This window comes from Desmodus rotundus, chromosome 11 (genome assembly GCF_022682495.2).
Source record: "Desmodus rotundus isolate HL8 chromosome 11, HLdesRot8A.1, whole genome shotgun sequence".
NCBI classification, from domain to species: Eukaryota; Metazoa; Chordata; class Mammalia; order Chiroptera; family Phyllostomidae; genus Desmodus; species Desmodus rotundus.
In genome coordinates, this window is record NC_071397.1 from 341,243 (window position 1) to 351,188 (window position 9,946).

General features: G+C 41.9%; 1 pseudogene; it reads right to left on the minus strand.

The window, feature by feature from the left end:
• Nucleotides 1-3,519: 3,519 nt before the first annotated feature.
• Nucleotides 3,520-8,814, minus strand: LOC112302477 (alpha-globin transcription factor CP2 pseudogene; annotated as a pseudogene).
• Nucleotides 8,815-9,946: the final 1,132 nt, after the last annotated feature.

Sequence of the window (9,946 nt, forward strand, 5' to 3'; positions counted from 1 at the left end):
TCTCTCTTTTCCCCTCCTTTCCCCTCAGTCTAAAATAAGTAAATAAAATCTTTTTTAAAAAATCACTTTTATAAAGGCCATATGCTCACTGTGAAAATATAGCAAACAGTATATGTCATAAAAAGGAAATCCCCAAGTCTGGGAAGCCTGCCGGTAGTTTCCTGGCCCCGACTTGAATGCAACAGTGTGGAGCCCTGATTAATCTGCCAGGCACAGAACCGTGCTGGGGTCGCTGAAACCACTGTAACGTCCCACGGCTGCCCTGGAAGTATTAATCACAAAGCCACTGTGCTGCCCCACCTCACCCCCGAATTTATGCCTCCCCACATTCAACTCTACTCTCACCAATTTTAAGGTCCCAGTCCCCTTTATAGCTTACTGGCCCCTTAAAAAGTCCTTGTCTTTCTTTAGGGAATAGCATTAACCAAGTAAATGAGCTGGTGTTAGTAAGTCAGTAACTGATTAAACAACTTCAAGAAATACATTAAAAATCTTACAGTCAAATATATGAACAACAGTTTTTCCTCATTCACAACATTTTTTTCTGGGATGAAACTATAACTACATAACTTAGTTTTTCTATTCTGTTCCATTGATCTAAATGACTGTTCTTATGCCAGTATCAGACTGCTTTGATTACCGTGGCCTTGTAGTAGAGTTTGATGTCAGATATTGTGATCCCTACAACTTTGTCCTTCTTTTTCAAGATTGCTGAGGCTATTCGGGATCTTTTTGTTTCCAGATAAATTTTTGGAGTATTTTTTCTAGATCAGTGAAATATGCCAGCGGCATTTTAATAGGAATTGACTTGAATCTGGTATTATGGACATTTTAATGATGTCAGTCCTTCCAATGCATGAGCATGGTATTTACTTCCATTTATTTGTATCTTCCTCAATTTCTTTCCTCAGAGCTCTGTACTTTCCTGAGTACAGGTCTTTTACCTCCTTGGTTAAATTTATTTCTACATACTTTATTTCTCTTGTTGCCATAGTAAATGGGATTTCTTTCCTAGTTTCTCTTTCTGATAGTTCATTGTTTGGTGTACAAAAATGCCATCAATTTCTGAATATTGACTTTGTATCCCACTACTTTGCCGAATTCACTGTTTGGTCAGTAGTTTTTTGGTGGACTCTATAGGGTTTTCAATGTACACTATCATGTCATCTGCAAATAATGACAGTTTTACTTCCTCCTTTCCAATTTGGATGTCTTATATTTCTTCTTGTCTGATTGCTGTGGCTGGAACTTCCAGTCCTATGTTGAATAAGACTGGTGAAAGCGAACACCCTTGTCTTGTTCCTGATCTTAAGGAAAAGTTTTAGTTTTTGCCTACTGAGTGTGATGTTGGCAGTAGGTCTGTCATGTATGGCCTTTACTAGGTTGAGGTGTGCTCCCTCTATTCCCACTTTGCTGAACATTTTTATCATAAATGGGTGCTGGATTTTATCAAATGCTTTTTTACCAACTATTAATATAGTCATGTGGTTTTTGTCCTTCATCTTATTTATGTGGTATATTATGTTTATTGATTTGTGAATATTGTACCATCCATGGAAACCCAGGATAAATCCCACTTGATCATGGTGTATGATCTTTTTAACGTATTAATTTAATGGATCCAGATTGCCAATATTTTGTTGAGGATTTTAGCATCTATGTTCATCAGAAATACTGGCCTGTAATTTTCTTTCTTTGTCGTATCTTTACGTGGATTTGGAGTTAGGACAATACTGGCCTCATAAAAAGAGTTTGGGAGTCTTTCCTCTTCTTGAAATTTTTGGAATAGTTTGAGGAGAATAGTAGAGCTAGTTCTTCTTTGAATGTTTGGTAAATTCTCCTGTGAAGTCATGTGGTCTAGGGCTTTTTTCTGCCAGAAGTTTTTGGATTATTGATTCAGTTTCATTAGTTGTTATCAGTCCATTCAGGTTTTCTGCTTCTTCCTCATTCAGTTTTGGAAGATTGTATGTTTCTAGAAATTTATCCATTTCAGCCAGGTTGTCCAATTTCTTGGTGTACACTGGTCATAGTAATTTCTTACAATCCTTTGTATTTCTGTGGTATCAGTTGTTACTTCTATTCTTTCATTTCTGATTTTATTTATTTGGGTCCTCTCTCTTTTTTTCTTGGCATGTCTGGTTAAAGGTTTGTCAATTTTGTTTATCTTTTCAAAGAACCAGCTCCTGGATTTGTTGATCTTTTGAATTGGTTTGTAGTCTCTATGTCATTTAATTCTTCTGATATTGTCTATTTCCTTCCTTCTACTCACTCTGGGCTTTGCTTGTTTTTCATCCAGTTCTTTTAGGTATGGGGTTAGGTTGTTTATTTGAGATTTTTCTATCTGCTTTAGGTAGGCCTATATTGCTATGAACTTCCCTCTCAGGACTGTCTTCCAAGTGTCCCATAGGTTTTTGGTTGTTGTTTGTTCATTTTCATTTGTTTCCAGACAAATCTTTTTGATTTCTTTCTTTTTTTTTATTTTAATGAACAAAAACCTCTGTATAAAAACATTTAAACTTTATCAAATGCTTTAAAAACACACACGCATACAGACCCAAATTCAATACATAATCTTTGAGCGTTATCTTCTTCACTTCAACATAATATGTAAAGGGATTTCTGGATAAAACTTTACATGTGAAAAAGAAAGACCCATATCCTTACATGCGTAAACCCACACACAATCATTCTTTAAGGAATAACAAAAATATATGGTAAGAATGCGAATGGGATCAGAATGAATTTTTTGTAAAGCTTAAATAAAAGAACACTAAACAAATAAAAGAACTTCCCACACCAAGAGAAAATGCAGAGAAGGAAAGAGAAAGGCAGGGTTAGTCTGTCCCATTAATAAATAGTTTGAGAAGGTCATCCAAGAACAGTGAATTTGGGGAGTTACAGAAAATCCCTAGTTCTCACCACCTCAAATGCTATGACCTGATAACTAATGATGCGTATGAAGCACCGACGTTTTTACTTTTTGTACGTTTTGATTTGTTCATCATTATTTAGGTATGGCTTGTCCCTTTCAGTGGTTAAATACTCAGTTCTCACCAAGTGTTCTGTCCTGTTCACCAGAAGAGCCATAGTAAGAAATGATGCCAAGCACAAGGACTGCGAAGGTGGCAGCCATGGGGGGCGATCAGTAAGACCCAGACTGCCTGGGTTTGAATTTCCAAATCACCACCTGCTAGCCGCCCATTGCTCAGCAGGCTGCTCAGCCACTCACTACTTGTCTCCATTTCCTCATCTTCAGTGAAGGATCATTATCACCTACTTCACATAGGATTGTTAAGAGGATTTAAACAAGGTAATCCATTAAAAGAATTTATCACACTGCCTGGCACAAATAAATGCTCCATAAATCATAGCTAAAATTACTCTTAGTCACAGTATTACAGGGGAGCCAAAGGAAGAATTCTAGTCTATCTCAGTATTTCTCCTAGATGAGGTTTTCAGGGGTTGACTATGGTAAAAAGCCATAACATGTTTGATGCAAAAGAAATTGAGGATCTAGTCTTATGAATATAGATATTCACTTTTTTATATTAGAAAAAAATTACACAGCTCCATATCACAAAATTTAACATCTTTCCATTAAACATCACACAATTCTCATCATCGTTATGCTCTACATGCACCCCAAATGATGTGGAGTTTCCACTGACATCCAACAACAGGGTCCAGAAATTGTAACTCAGAAACAGCTGCAGAAAGGCATGGTGGGCAGTAACCTGTGTGCCACAGAGCCTGGACCCACACAGATGGCTGGGATCCTGCCTCCATGGTCTGCACTCCCCCCAACAGTCAGATGGACCAGGCTCCCGCAGACCTTCAAATCTCCATCTGTGACCCCCTCATGGGGGGTTTCCCAGAGGTGAAGGAAGCAGCAGCCACTGAGGACGGAATGCCCCACACCTACTTCAGTATAATATGATAGCTATCACTGGTTTCTGCTTTCATTGTGTCCACAATAAAACAGGCTTCTTCCTGAAAGTTCTGTATCATCTCATCATTAGTGAGCACATGGATTCCCGTCGGCCCCTGCTTGTAGATCTGGCTGATCTGGCAAGGGGAAATGCTGAAGAGCTGAGCAATTTTTTCTGTCAGTTCAACAGCTGTCAGTTCTTCCAGGTAGATGGCTTGGTACACGAAGAAAGTGCCATTTGAGTCTCCATCCTCATGCTTCTGCTGCTGCTGCTGCTGCTGCTCCCTCAACTGCAAGGATTCCTGACAAACATAAGTGGTTAGCCTTGGACGCACCATCTGGCCTTTCAATGCATTAAAAAGTCTGATTCCACCTGCAGGGCCACATATTTGGATCACATCATCTCTAGTTAGTTTCAATAAATCTGCCCCTGAGAAGTTTTTAAAAAGCCTTGTGAATGTAGAAAACCGGTTTCGATGCAACCACGGCTGAGCTTCCTGAGGTGTGGTGGTTGGCAAAAGGTTATCTGTGACTGGAGGGGGCGGCTCTGGCTGGTGGTTTGGTGAACCGTTTCCTTCCCCAACAGAAGAACTGCTATGGGAACTGTTGAAGCCAGGTGATGGGGAATTATTGACACATGTGATTTCAGGCCATGGAGAACACTCTGTGAGTATAGTTGTCTCATAGGAAGGTTGGTATTTCTCCTTTTCATGAGGTGTCCGTTTCTCCATTTTCTCCCTATCTGTTTTTTGCTTTCTGTCTGCACCTCTGGGCTTGAAGACTTTGATCGGGCAGCTGGCTGAGTGCACGTGCTCAGTGTACTCCCCGTTCTCGTCCTCCTTGAAGGTATCGATCTGCACTCGGAACGGCACCCCCTTCTCCCCGCGGTGCTTCCTCATGGTGAACTCTGTGCCGATGCAGTGCCCCTGAATACATACAGATGTCCTCTTGGAAGGGTCCCACAGGAACTCCACCGTATTTAATTGGTTTGGATTAGCCCTAGGATCGATGATACCCACAGACATTGGGATATCTATGTCAAGAATTCTATCTCCAGGTCGGTTCCACCTCCAGCCCTCTAGTTGCTGGTGTTTGGTGTATTGTAGCCGTCTGTCATTGAACACTACACAGAATATACTCTTCACCAACTTGCCATTAATTTCTGGAAGTTCTCCAAGTTTCCTATTGTCTAGCATTCGGATTTCATAAGACTGTCCTTGATTGAGATAGGTCAGGGTTTCATCGTGGAGCTTCACTGCTGGAGAGGTGCAGCGCACAGCACATACTGAAAAGGCAGTATCTTATTCTCATTATCAGGAGGCAAACTTGACTTAAACTCTTCTTGCTTAAAAATGGGCAATGCGAGGACATCACTCTGCAGCCCCCCCACGGCCTCAAAACATGGAAGGGAAAAGTCCAGCACGGGTATCTTGATTTCTTTCTTGATCTCATCGTTAACCTATTCATTATTTAATAACATATTATTCAGTATCCATGTATTTGAATGTTTTTGAATTTTTCCTTGAGGTTGGTTTCTGGTTTCAAGGTATTGCGATCCGAGAAGATGCTTGATATGATCTCAATTTTCTTGAATTTGTTGAGGCTTATTTTGTGTCCTACTGTGTGGTCTATCTTTGAAAATGATCTGTGTGTGTTTGAAAATAATGTATATTTTTGCTTCTTTGGGGTGCTATGCTCTGTAAATATCAATTAAGTCCATTTGAGCTAGTGTGTCATTCAATGCCACGATGTCCTTGTTGATTTTTTGTTTGGAAGATCTATCCATTATTGACAGTGGGGTGTTAAAGTCCTCTATGATGACTGTGTTGCTGTTGATCTTCTTAAAGTCCTCCAAGATTTTCCTTACATATTTCAGTGCTCCAATGTTGGGTGCATCTGTGTTTACAAGGGTTATATGTTCTTATTGGACAGCTCCCTTAAGAATTATGTAGTGACTTTCTTTGCCTTTGTTTTGAAGTCTATTTTGTTTGATATAACTATTGCTACCCCAGCTTTTTTTCATGTCCATTTGCTTGGAATATTTTTCTTCACCTGGGAGTGATATTTTCAAATTATGTTATTTTATACCTTCAAATTTTGAAACAGAAGCAAATGTGCAAACAAATGAATAACCAATTTTTTAAAAATACAACAGATCTATATTATGTATTGATGTAGAATTATACATTGTTATATAAATAACAATAGAATGTTGTTTCTATTAATTGTGTTTGAAATTGTGTTTGAATTAATTGTGTTTATGCAGTACCTGGAAAAGCTTATGCAGTTATTGGATAGTTATTGGTAGGTAAGCCACCATTTATTGAGTGCTTACAGTTTCACACAGGAATAGCATGTTAACTAACATGCACATTTATGTATTTACAGTATGTGACTGCATACATGACCACGTATGAAACATGGGGTGAGATGCAGATTAACAAAATCACTGAGGAGTGCAATGCACACAAGAAAAAACTTGAAAATACTTGCAAAATCCCATAAGAGATGCTAAACAAAATCAAAGTAACATTTAACTGCTGAAGGAAATAACCTGCCCTTATCACACAAGTAGTTCTCCTTAAACATAGCTAAGCCACGCTCCATGCCCAACACAGACTGGCTGTTCCTACACCCCAGCTTCCTGTAAATGACAACACCACTGAATCCATTCTTTCTGGTGGCTCCTCTCTTCTTCCCTTGTTTATATCACCTTTGCCCAAAGATTAGTCATCCAAAGAACTGCTTGCCTTAACTCCAGGTATTCACCTCCTTTCCAGAGGTCTGAGGCAGTCAAGGGCATGGAGGTGAATGAGGTGAGCTCTTCAGACATGAGCAGTATAGTCATTACAAGTACCTGGAAAAGCACCTACAACAAGTTAAAAAAAAAGAAATAGCCCTGACCAGCATGGTTCAGTTGGTTGGGCATCGTCCTGCAAAGCAAAAGGTCGCCAGCTCAATTCCCAGTCAGTGCACATGCCTAGGTTGCAGGCCCGGTCCCCAGTTGGGGTGCATGCGGGTGGCAACTGACCGATGTTTCTCTCACATATCAGTGTTTCCCTCCCTCTCTCCCTCCCTCCTTTCCCCTCTTTATAAATAAATAAAATCTTAAAACAAACAAACAAACAAACAAAAAATACATAGGCCCTGACTAGTGTGGCTCAGTTTGTTGGGCATCAATTGGCAGAGCAAAACGGAACTCCCAGTCAGGGCACATGCCCAAGCTGAAGGTTCAGTCCTAGTCAGGGTGTGTTCCAGAACAACTGACTGATGTTTCTCTCACACACCGATGTTTCCCTCCTCTTTTTCCCTCCCTTCCCCTAAAAAATAAAATAAAATAAAATAATAAAAATTAAATATTTTTTAAAAAGAAGTTTTGTTTTTTTTTTAAAAAGCACATTAGAAGAAGCTGGAAAGCCTGGCTTCAAATCCAGTTCTGCCACTCGCTAGTGGTGTGACCTTGAACAAATGACTTCTTTTGTGCCTTGGTTTTCTCTTCTGTAAAACAAGAATGATATCAGTTTAACTTATTTTTTTTAAAGATTTTCTTTACTTATTTTTAGAGAGAGGGAAAGGGGAGAAAAAGAGAGGGAGAGAAACATCAATGTATGGTTGCCTCTCACAAGCCCCCTACCAGGGGCCTGGCTTGCAACCCAGGCATGTGCCCTGACTAGGAATTGAACCAGCAACCCCTTGGTTCACAGGCCGGCATTCAATCCACTCAGCCACACCAGCCAAGGCAACACTTGTTTTAATGACGTAAGGGTAAAATGAGTTAATACACACGTGGTAGGCAGTTAGACACAGACGAGCAGAGCTGGGGTGATAGGCCAGGTATAGAAGGTGTTTAGGGTGGAAAGCCTGGGGTGCCCAGCAGCAGGCAATACCGGAAAATGAGGACCTCAACACACAGGGTGACCTTTTCTCCCTTAGCATATCGCTGGTCGTGCAGTTGACTCCCTAGCCTTGCATATTGCTGGTCACGTGGTACAGACCCTCCCTTGATTTTTCTGCCGCTGGCATGTTGCTAGTCCTGTGGGTCAGACCCCCTTGGAGGGGGTACAAACAAGGAGGGTGGAGAACAGCCCTTAAGCATTAAGCCACAGGATGAGGAGGTTCTGATCCACATCAAACACATCTAGGCCTCAGTTGCGTTTCAACTCCAGGCCCAGAAAAGCAGCAAAACCAGGCGAGTGATGCCAGGACTGACATAAGGACCAGCTGCATTGAGTAATGACCCCCTACCCTGGCACCAACCAATCAGTGCAGACCACGACCCTGCAAGGACACACCTGGAAAGCTGATGAATATTATACTGAGGTCCTCCCCTAAGAGCTACACCCTTTTAGGAGGAACGATCCAGCGCTCTTACTCCCAGGAGCATGCCCAAGCCTTTCCCCTAACTCAACTTGCCCCTGGGGTGTTACCTTCACTCTCTTCTTTTCTAAGCTCCAAGGACCCTTCTTTTGCCTCGGTAACTTGTTCCCTGAGCCCATTTCTTCTACCACTCACTTCTTCTACCTCTGTGACTTTCTAAATAAATTTTTTCTTATACTTGGCTCTGAACTCTTCCCTATCCAGAACTCAAGTACCGAGGTGGCTGAACCAAGGTCCAGTGTGACCCTACCAGTCTAACACCTGGTGCCATTCTTGTCACTAACACATGTAAACAGCTTAGGATGGTGGCACATCGAAGTGTTCAGTCACGTGAGTTGTTTTTTTCAGAGATGCTGTGATTTCTCCAAATTGGCTTCGATTATCTAGCTCCTGACCCTTTCTGCTTCCCCAGCCCTCCCACCCTGATCTCTTACCAAGCTTTCGACAAGTGGACTGGTGCTGGATGATGTCAGCACCCCAGGACCCCCAGACACTGCCCGGGAAAGCATCTTGTGCAGAATGCTCCTGCCTAAACCTGAACGTGCAGCCCAGAGGAGCACTGCGGGGCATTTCGGATTCTGGAAGGGCGGAGTCTCCTCTACTTCAGAGGAGTCAGTCATGCACAGAGGCTCCTCCTTCCTCCTGACTCACCCCTCCCGACCCGATTCTCACTCTCATCCCTCCAGAGTATCCAACCTGCATGTGCTTTGCAGGGAGAAAGAATAAGCAACTCCCAGCGGACTAGAGTCTTTCCTTCTAGCCCCCAGTGCTCATCTCAGCCAGAAATCTACGTGCAGTCAGTCGTGTTCCTGGCCCTTGAATGGTGTTGCCCATTGCAATTTTTTGTGATGATGGAAATGGTCTATATTTGTGCTACCCAATGTGGTAACCACTAGTCATATGAGCTACTGAGCATTGGAAACACAGCTAGTGTGATCAAGGAACTGAATTTTTAATTTTATTTAATTTAGTTTAAAATGGACGCTATGGCTAGTGATTACTATATTAGACAGAAGGTTTAAATGGGCTGTCTGACACATTGTTGTTGTTTAATGAGGCATTCTTGCTTTAAGATTAGGAAATATAGTTTTCAAGCTTCGTGCTGATTCTGGTCTCATCCTTCAGTAATCAGCTGGCCTCAGAAGGTGAGAAAAACTTCTATTTCCATTCCAGATCTCTTTCCCCTGTGACACTGAGGAAATCAGAGAGTGATGCTGAGGCCAGAGGGATGTATCTGGTTACTGGCTTTGTCCTCATTGGCTACATTGACTGACAGCTGCTGACCTTGCTAGTCTTCTATGCTTTCATCTCTAAGCATAGGTGGCCATCAACTTCTGATGTTCAACTTGTAGAAGATGAGAAGGAGTCACTGTAACCAACCGTAAGTCCAGCTGCCTGCCGCTTCAAAAGCAGCCAATACTCGAGAGGCAGGTGCTGATGTAAAGGAAAATGGTTTTATTCAGGTGCCGGTAACAAGGAAGATGGACTCTCATCTCAAAGCCCATCTTACCATCTCAATGCAGGCAGGGGTTTTTACAGGGAGGGAGAGGGACGAGGAGAACAGAGAGATCAGGGGGAGAGGCTGCTGACGTGCAGGCAGTGTCCTTGCCGGTCCCAACATGGGTCTTCACTGCCAGCATA